Source organism: Hydra viridissima, unplaced genomic scaffold, assembly GCF_058129835.1.
Source record: "Hydra viridissima isolate aposymbiotic clone 2 unplaced genomic scaffold, HvirCarnegie_v1 scaffold_13, whole genome shotgun sequence".
NCBI classification, from domain to species: domain Eukaryota; kingdom Metazoa; phylum Cnidaria; class Hydrozoa; order Anthoathecata; family Hydridae; genus Hydra; species Hydra viridissima.
In genome coordinates, this window is record NW_028324312.1 from 7863632 (window position 1) to 7872267 (window position 8636).

At 30.8% G+C, this 8636-nt stretch overlaps 1 protein-coding gene and 1 long non-coding RNA gene across 7 annotated transcripts in view; one reads left to right on the top strand and one right to left on the bottom strand.

The window, feature by feature from the left end:
* LOC145194821 (sodium/mannose cotransporter SLC5A10-like) overlaps positions 1–8636 on the bottom strand; it is a 297350-nt gene that overhangs the window by 198456 nt on the left and 90258 nt on the right. The gene's annotated exons all lie outside the window — the stretch shown is intronic.
* LOC149880279 (uncharacterized) lies at positions 5734–8613 on the top strand. Of its 6 annotated transcripts, none has more exons than XR_016446472.1 (7): positions 5734–6522; positions 6731–6766; positions 6864–6901; positions 6991–7059; positions 7392–7813; positions 7931–8082; positions 8304–8613. It is a non-coding gene; the product is annotated as an uncharacterized LOC149880279 (long non-coding RNA). The 6 variants fall into 6 exon arrangements; XR_016446474.1 differs by having other exon boundaries at positions 6293–6522; positions 6991–7007; XR_016446473.1 differs by having other exon boundaries at positions 6313–6522; positions 6991–7026.

Genomic DNA, 8636 nt, shown 5'->3' on the forward strand with positions numbered 1-8636 from the left:
CCCATTTGGAGATGCTGTTTTCCAAATCTAACCAGCTGTGTATGTAGGTTGGAGGACGTTATTTGAAAAGGAAGGGTTTATAAGAATTTGGCACTCTAAATCATTATCATAAGAGGTATTAAGGTTGCTGTTTGCTCTTAAAACGTTTAAAGATGGGTGATGTCTGGGATTCTCGTTAAGGTGCTGAGGTTTTATCTGGGACTTGTTCGTGTCATCATTTGGGTTCTGATCGTGTTTTCTATTGTTATATCTTCTTTCGTTGTGTCTTCTGTCATCGTAGAGCCAATTATTTTCTGTTATGCTATTCCTTGGGGTTCTTTGGTAGCTTTGTTGGGGTATGGATCAGTTGGGGTTGTATTTATTTTCACTGTTTTTCCAGAAAGGTCCGTAATTGGAGAATTCACGCGGTTGGTTATTGAATACAGGAATCCGGGGATCATGGAAGACTTGGTCGCAATTTACGGCAATATGACCTACATTATGACAGTTGTAGCAGGTGGGTTGGTTTTGTGGTATTGAGTAGTTGTTTTGTGGTGGAGTTTGGTTTTCCGTCTGTTGTTTTGATAGGCGCAATTTTAGTTGTTTTAGTTCCTGTTTTAGCCTGGCGACTTTTCTTGTTGTATTTTCAGGGTTGGATAAGTTGGCAGGTGTTGTGTTTTAAGTGTTTAGTGGAGGTGCATCATTTTCAGCAAATGTTACTGAGCTTGTCTTCGCGGTTTTAGTTTGGAGTTTGGCCATTGTTCTCACAACGGTGTCAACTATACTTTCTTCATCGTCGTTGATGACAGAGTTGTTGACACGTGCTATTCTGACTGCTTTTTGGTAAGTAGCTGGTTGACTTAGTAGGAGTCTCCGTTTAAGATTTTGATTCACGCCTTGTATGAATAAATCTAACTTTGTTTCTTCGGTAACATTTAATTCTTAGCACAACATTTTGAGGTTGGCTATGAATTTTCTAGACCCTCATATTCATCTTTAAGACTGTATAGCAGCGTTTTCTTTTATCCATATACGTTCAAGGGGTTCATGCTCAATTTGAAAGGCTTGTATGTGTAATTCTATGTGTTGTTTAATTATATCGGGCAGTGACTCGTAAAATGTAGATGCTGACTGGTTTAGGCACAAGGGAAATGCACAAAGTTAAAGGTGGATATTCTTTTAAACTGATGGAGAAGCAGGGGTAGTTGAGAAAAACAGTGGGATGGAGTTTGGATCTTAGCGGTTCATTTTACTTGTAGTTTTCGTTACTTTCCTATATGTTTCTTTTAGATTTCGTTAAATTTCTTCTTATAATTTTCTTCAATAATCTTCTTAAAAAAATTTTTTATACACTTCTCATATGTTTCTTCTTCTAAATTTCTTCTTATAGTTTTCTTCTTTCAAAAAACTTTTTTTAAAACTTCTTCTTTTAAATTTCTTCTCATTAATTTCTTCTTATAAATTACTTCAAAATGGTAATTGGTAAACAATGTTCTGTACGTTTATGTGAATCACATGAATACTGAATTCTGCAAAGTTTTCTCTAATTATGCAGAAGTAGAAAACGAAGATTTTTTCTCTGCTAAGTTCTGTTTTATATATAGTATGGGAGTGGGGATGGGATTTTGTGTTTCGTAGGTTAGGCGGATTGTATCGTATCTTGGCTCTGTGTAATGGTAGCACTCTGACTTATTTTTTGTTAGTTTCTCTAATTCGATTGCGCAACTAATTTCTCAGCTTGAAAAAGAGGACAAAAATGTAAACAGATAGAAACTCTTTCTCGAAATTATAAAATTAAAAACATAATTTCGCTCCAAAAGATGTCTTATTCCAACTCAAGCATTTTCAGACCAAACGAACTGAAAAAAGGTGGAAGAGGGATGCATTGCTGTATTCCACTGTGCGGAAGTTCGTTTTATAATGACAATATGGAAAAGACTAACATTGCTCTATTTTCTTTCCCTAACAAAAAAAAAAACTTGATGTTTACAGAGCTTGGTGTAACGAAATATTTACATATAGACGTAAAGGAGGTGCTGACAAATTTGAAACAATAAAACACACGAAAGTGCGTGAATTTCACTTTAGGCCTGAGGAAATAAAAGTTAGTTCAAGATGCGGTAAAAAAAACTTTAAAATCAGGGAATGAAGTTCCTAGCATTTTTTCATTCAAGGCACCACAAGATAAGTTACCTAGAAAATCTCCATGCAAAAAGTCGAAATATCCAGAGTTTACAACTAATATTGACACTGAAACTCATACATAGACTCACAAACTCATAGTTTGCCGCTATTTGTTTATATTTTTGTCCTTACTGACCTCTTTTTCAAGCTAAGAAATTAGTTGCGCAATCGAATTAGAGAAATGTCTATACGCATACCTTTCTTTACGCGCAAGATTTCTCATTTAACATCAATACTCTAATAATATCAATTCTTTTCCTTTAATATATCGTTATCGTTAATAAAAATTTCTTCACTTTAAATTACACAAAAACAATTTCTTCTAATTTCCTTTTGTAAAATCAAAACTCCGGTCTACTTATTTTTCGTAGAACCTATAACTCTGTTATGAATCCTTATTTTCGTAACTCTTAAAGTTCTGTCTTATACCCCATCCTTTCGTATCTCCCTTTTTTTCTTGTTTCTCGCTTTTTATATTGGTTATAATGATTTGGCCGTTGGCGTCTTTTTATTTGTATTTTTTACTGTGTAAAATATGGATTAATGTTTTTTGGGTGGTTGTATTGCTATATACAGCATTTATTTTCACTTAGAATTAGCTTCCTCACAGTAGGATGTTAAATTGACAAAAGGCTGTTTGAATGTTATAGTGAATGTGACTTTGATCCTTTCCTATTTTGTGTCCTTTACTGGGACAAATAAATACTAAAAAATAAACTATGTATACAACAAGAACTGCTAGCTGCGTTTAAATTTAGTGCTCCAGAATACAGCAAAAGAAAATCATTGGGTATACCTGCTTTCGCTGATTCAAAAAAAAAACTGAAACCAATTCAACACTAGATCTCAGTTGTTAATATACCGAATGAACAATCTTCATCTTTTGACGAACTCCACCTTGTGGTTCTTTACCAGGAGCTATCCATCTCAATTAATCTTTACCAGGATTTATCCATCATGCTGCTTGGATTGCATGTAAATTTATGTAGGAAAAATGTTCGTGTATTCTAAACAAATGTTTTATGATGAGGAAGGTTTTTTAAAAATGACCAGATTTCTTTTTCTTTTTTCAACACCAGCAAAATCTAGCGTTGATGCTGATGCACCTTTGAATGAACTGCAATTCTCATAGACAATAGGTGGACTATAAGAAATAGATAAGGAATTCGTAGATGTTATATTTTTTAAGATAGACATCCACCGACCGACTTTGACAGAAGCTGTAGTTGAATTAGCTTTAGTTTCTTGTAAATTCCAGTAGCTGAGAATTTTCATCATCAGTTTAACTGTTTGTAAAAAAACCGCAAATTACTTTGCGAAAACTATTACAAGATTGGTTCACTTTACAACCAAAGTGCATGTACTGATAGGAGATATAGACCCTTTTACAATTAGGTACACTCTAAATTAAAAAGTGTAAAATTACACCGTTTTGGTGTTAGTATAGCCTCAAACGATGTTTATTGAAAATAATTTAAGCTAAAGTTGTAAATTTACACCGTTTTGGTGTAATTATACACTCTAAAAGTGTATTTTTATTAAAACGGTGTAAATTAACACCTTCTTTATTAACTACACCGTTTCAAGAAGGTGTAAAATTTAAATAATGTAACATTTTTCTATTTTTACACCGTTTTATTAGAACGGTGTAAAACGGTGTAAAGCTGTTTTACACCGTTTTTCAAAATAATAATCTCAGTTTTACACCGTTTTATTAAAAGGTGTAAAACGGTGTTAAAGTAGAAAAACTTTATAAAGTTTAATTAAAAGGTGTAAAACTACACCGTTTTGGTGTTAATATAACATCAAACGGTGTTTATTGAAAATCATTTAAGTAAAAGGTGTAATTTTACAACGTTTTAGTGTAATTATACACTCTGGAGGTTTATTTTTGTTAAAACGGCGTAAAATAACACCTTTTTTAACTCTCTACACCGTACAATAAAAAATCGTTTCAACTGTATTTATGACGCTGCCCGTCGCCTTTTATGCATTTTAGTGGTAGTTTTATTTTGTTTGATACTTTGATTGAAAAAAGATTTAATAAAAAATAATAAATTATATAAGAAAAACTTATACTTTACTTTTTAAAAGTATATAATAGTAATAGTTGTTAATAAGCAGAAAACACAAATAATTGAAATTTAAAAACGTAAATTTTAGTTATTAAAAAATGTATCTCTCACTGACTCAGCGTCGCCGAACGATTGTGACAAGAGAGGGGGGAGGGGGGGGGGAGAATAGGCAAAATTACCGTGACGTACTTTACCTATAGGTAAAGTACGTCACGGTATTTTTGCTAATTTTTGCCATCAGTGTTTTTGCCAATTTTTGACATCAGCGGCTGTTGTAAAAAACAATTGAGTCGGTGGTCTCCTGTTGAATGGAAGTAATTGAAGGGACATTTAGGAAATCCAAAAAGATTTTTTAATAGTTAAGGATGTAAAAAAAAAATAATTCTAAAAATATGCCGAAAAAATAGCATAATTTTTTTAATCAGTGAGCAAATATGTATTAATATTTGTCTAACCATTATTAGATAATTGCTTTGTTAATTTTGTATAAAAATCGATTTGCATTTAGATTTTGCTAATTATAAAAAAAAAAGCAAAAAAGTGGATAGTTATATTAAAAAGTTTATATTACGTGAAAAAGAACTTTATTTAAATTCAAATTAAGAAAGGTTATTATCACGTTGTTATTGTGTGTTAGTAAATTAAAAAAGTTAATTAAAACTGCCTGTTTTTCCTGTATATGCATCATTTACATCCAATATTCCTAAAGGTATAGTTGTTAAACCTGAAACTACACTTTCACAGTTTCTTGAAAAAGGTAAATTTTGTTTTTTTAAAAGTTATATTATAATTAACATTATTATTATTATAATTACTATATATATATATATATATATATATATATGTGTGTGTGTGTGTGTGTGTGTGTGTGTGTGTGTGTGTGTGTGTGTGTGTGTGTGTGTGTGTGTGTGTGTGTGTGTGTGTGTGTGTGTATTTATTGATATACATATTTATGTGGGTAGGCGTAAAATAAATTCTTCTGTTACAACTGTCACACAGAATGCTCATAATGATGGAGAAGATGATTTTAGCTATCAATTTCATGAGCTAGCCATGCAAGCTGAAATGAGGAAATGTGAGCAAGATGTTGATTTTCTTAAAAAGCGTATGCAATATACCTTTCGTCAACGCAAAGACTGGGTTTCTATTAGCTACCCTAAAGTTGCTGATATTATAAAACGTTTTCCAGCAATCATTTCCCGCTTTAAAATGACTTAAGGGCCCCTTAAGGGTCCTTTCGTGGTTCAGGGTATTCTAAGGGCGAATTTTCTCAAACAATTTTTTATCAAAACTAAAAAATATTAGCTTACATTTCTTTTCAGCACAAAATTAGTATATTTTTGATGATTTTTTTAAATTAGGGTGTGTTTAGGGCAGATCCTAATAAGGGGTGGCTTAGGGCTAAATTAGGGCTACCCCGAAATCGGCTCTAATTTTCTGGAATTTTAAAACTCGGAAAAAAACGATTTAACAGAACAATTTTGAACCATTCAGAAAGAAGCTCTGTAAAGCGTATATTGACGTTGTTTCGTTAAAAAATTGTAAATATATTTTGAGTGGCTTTTTTTATGATAGTAATTAAGATATTCTTACGGATTTTTATAAGTATAAGTTGTATGCAAAACTTAAGTAGAGAAGAGCTTTTTAGTATAAGAGGAAATGTAGAATTGAACCGTTGTGTTCGCTACGAGAAAGCTACATGGTTAGAAAATAGATTTGCTTCAAAGATTTTTGTCCATTCATATAGCTTCTAAGTATTGATAGACATTAATCATGATGATCAATTTTTATTTAAACTATTTTTAATGAGTTATTTAATATAATAAAGTTATAATCCTATAATAGCAACAAAATATTAATTTAAAAATGGCTTCAAGAACTGAAAGAAGAAAACGTCGTAATCAACTTGATATTTTTGTCTCAAGATGAAAAAGTAATACAGCAATATAAATAGGTAGCTAATAATCTTGATAATTTAAAAATATCAAAGTAATGTTATAAAGTAATTATAATACATTGTTGCTTTTATCTCATCCTATTTATAGACTGTCAGACAAATATCTGACTGCCTTTTTTTATCTAAACTTTTGTAACTTTTTTTAAAAATATTTTTGGTCAAATATATTTATTTTAAGAGAATCTTCCAATTATATGACGCAGGGTGAGCCTGTTGTAGAGGAGGAGAATATTAAAATTGGTGAAGATAACTTTGATAGAAGTGTGCCTACTATTTTTGATGGTGCGACTGGATTATATGTATAAATGGAGCACAAAAGCAATGAATGTAAATTAGGATTTCCTTTGTTTAATCTAAATTATTAATTTTTGAGACTAATACTTACCAAACACATGCTACAAAAAAGATTGCTGTCAGTTTTTTTACTAAGAGTAATTAATATAATTTTAATCATGCATAAATGTATGTTATCAGTTGCTAAATTTCATTGTTAAAGTAAATATCATTTAATAATATGATTTTTATTTAATTCTAGCCTGATTGCATAAGTACATCTCTTAATTTATCTGATGTAAGTAACAGTTACTTTTCTGCTGTTTATTGTGATGAGATGATTTATTTGTTCTTATATGAAAGTGTTTTGTTGCTACGCTTTTTTTTTTTTAAAGGTTTTCAGTTTTCAACTACCTGTATTGCCCAGCCAATTGTAAGTTTTTGAAAATTGGGATCTAGTTATATATTTTAGGTACACAAAAGTTTGATTCTGCTTTTTAATTTTTTAATGATTTCTTATAGGTTTCAAGCATTCCACGGTCAGATATACAGTCAATTGTATGCTGTAAACTGTTTATTGTTCATGTATAGGTTTTCTCTTAATCTTTACTGCATTTATAGTAATACTATTTATATCCTGGTATATAAGGCCACCATGCTCTAAAACCCTAGGATATAAATAATAATGAGATTTGATATGAATCTCAAGGTCCACATGTAGGAGTACATATGGCCCAAGGAATACATGTAAAATATGTATTGGTGTACATATCCATTTTATTAAATTAGAAATAAATTTTTATGTCATTTAAGTATTAGTTTTATAATGGTACAAAACTGCTTTAGACTTTATTTTTCAAAGGGTAATTACAAATTGTTAAAGTTATGTAAACTATTGAAAATAATATTTGTTGTGACTTTAGTTAAGTCTCCATGATTCCTCTGATTCAAGTTTACTGCGTATACATGGTAGTATGCTTGGGGTTTGCAGCTGACTTAAAGTTGAACCATTTAGTGCACAAGATTTGAATGTTTTGTATTACTAGGGGTAAGAAATTATTCTATAAAATGTTTTGGCATATGAAATGAATGGCAGTAGTATAATATTTTAAGTATAAATATGTAGTATATTGTTTATTGTGGTTATCATAACAGGACAGTTTCTTATGAATATGTTCATTCTTCGTGAACTGAATATAAGTTGACCAATCTTGAGCAAAGACAGGGAAGAATGGAGGCATGTGTTGCTAGTAATCTTGTTGATCAGAATGTCTGTCATACATAATTTCCTATCTTTACTTCTCTGCAGCAATATTCTGAGATTGAAAAGCACCCAAATAATATGGTAAGTTTTTATCAATTTCTGATTATGTAAGTATAGCCATGATGTGTTGCTCTTGACAAGGGAACATAGTGTGAATGATGGTGTAATATATTTAAGTTGTTAACTGATCTTTTTTAGTTAACATTGATGAAGAGTGAAGGAGGGTTGACTGTCTATGAACAATTTCAAACAAATTGCTGGCGCATGACTTACAGCAAAAGATCAATAAACCTGGAACACATGGGAAGCTGAAGTTTTTGATAGCCTGTTTGACTTAACAGTAAAATAAAGTAAAACTATTAACATCTTTTTATATGCAGATATAATTTATATTGTCAATGCGGCTATATCAAACAATACAATCTCTAATACATGTGAATCTCTAATACATGTGAATCCATATATTTAGGCATAACTATAGTAATTGGTTATATAATTATAGATTTAAATGACTATTTATTTACATATTTTTTCTCTTTTTTTTTATAAGTATTTATTTAAATGTTTATAGTTTCAACTGTTCACATTTTCCCTGGCACCACGTCTAAAAAGGTAGAACTAAAAGTAGCGCGATTTTTTAATAACGCCAGGATCGCTTTGGTGGTCGTCTGCAGCGCTGTAAGAAAAAGACACTTGAAGTTTCGATTGAGGAAGAGAGTAAAGACGACGACTATGAAGGAAATAATGACGACAGTAAAAACAAAGACGACAGTGAAAACAAAGATCCTCGACAAAAAAAGCAAAAGACTTAGAAATCACTTTTATAAATAAAGATATGTAATGATGATTTATATAAATATTATTAAATAAACTGTGTTAAACTATTGAATATTACTATAAAACA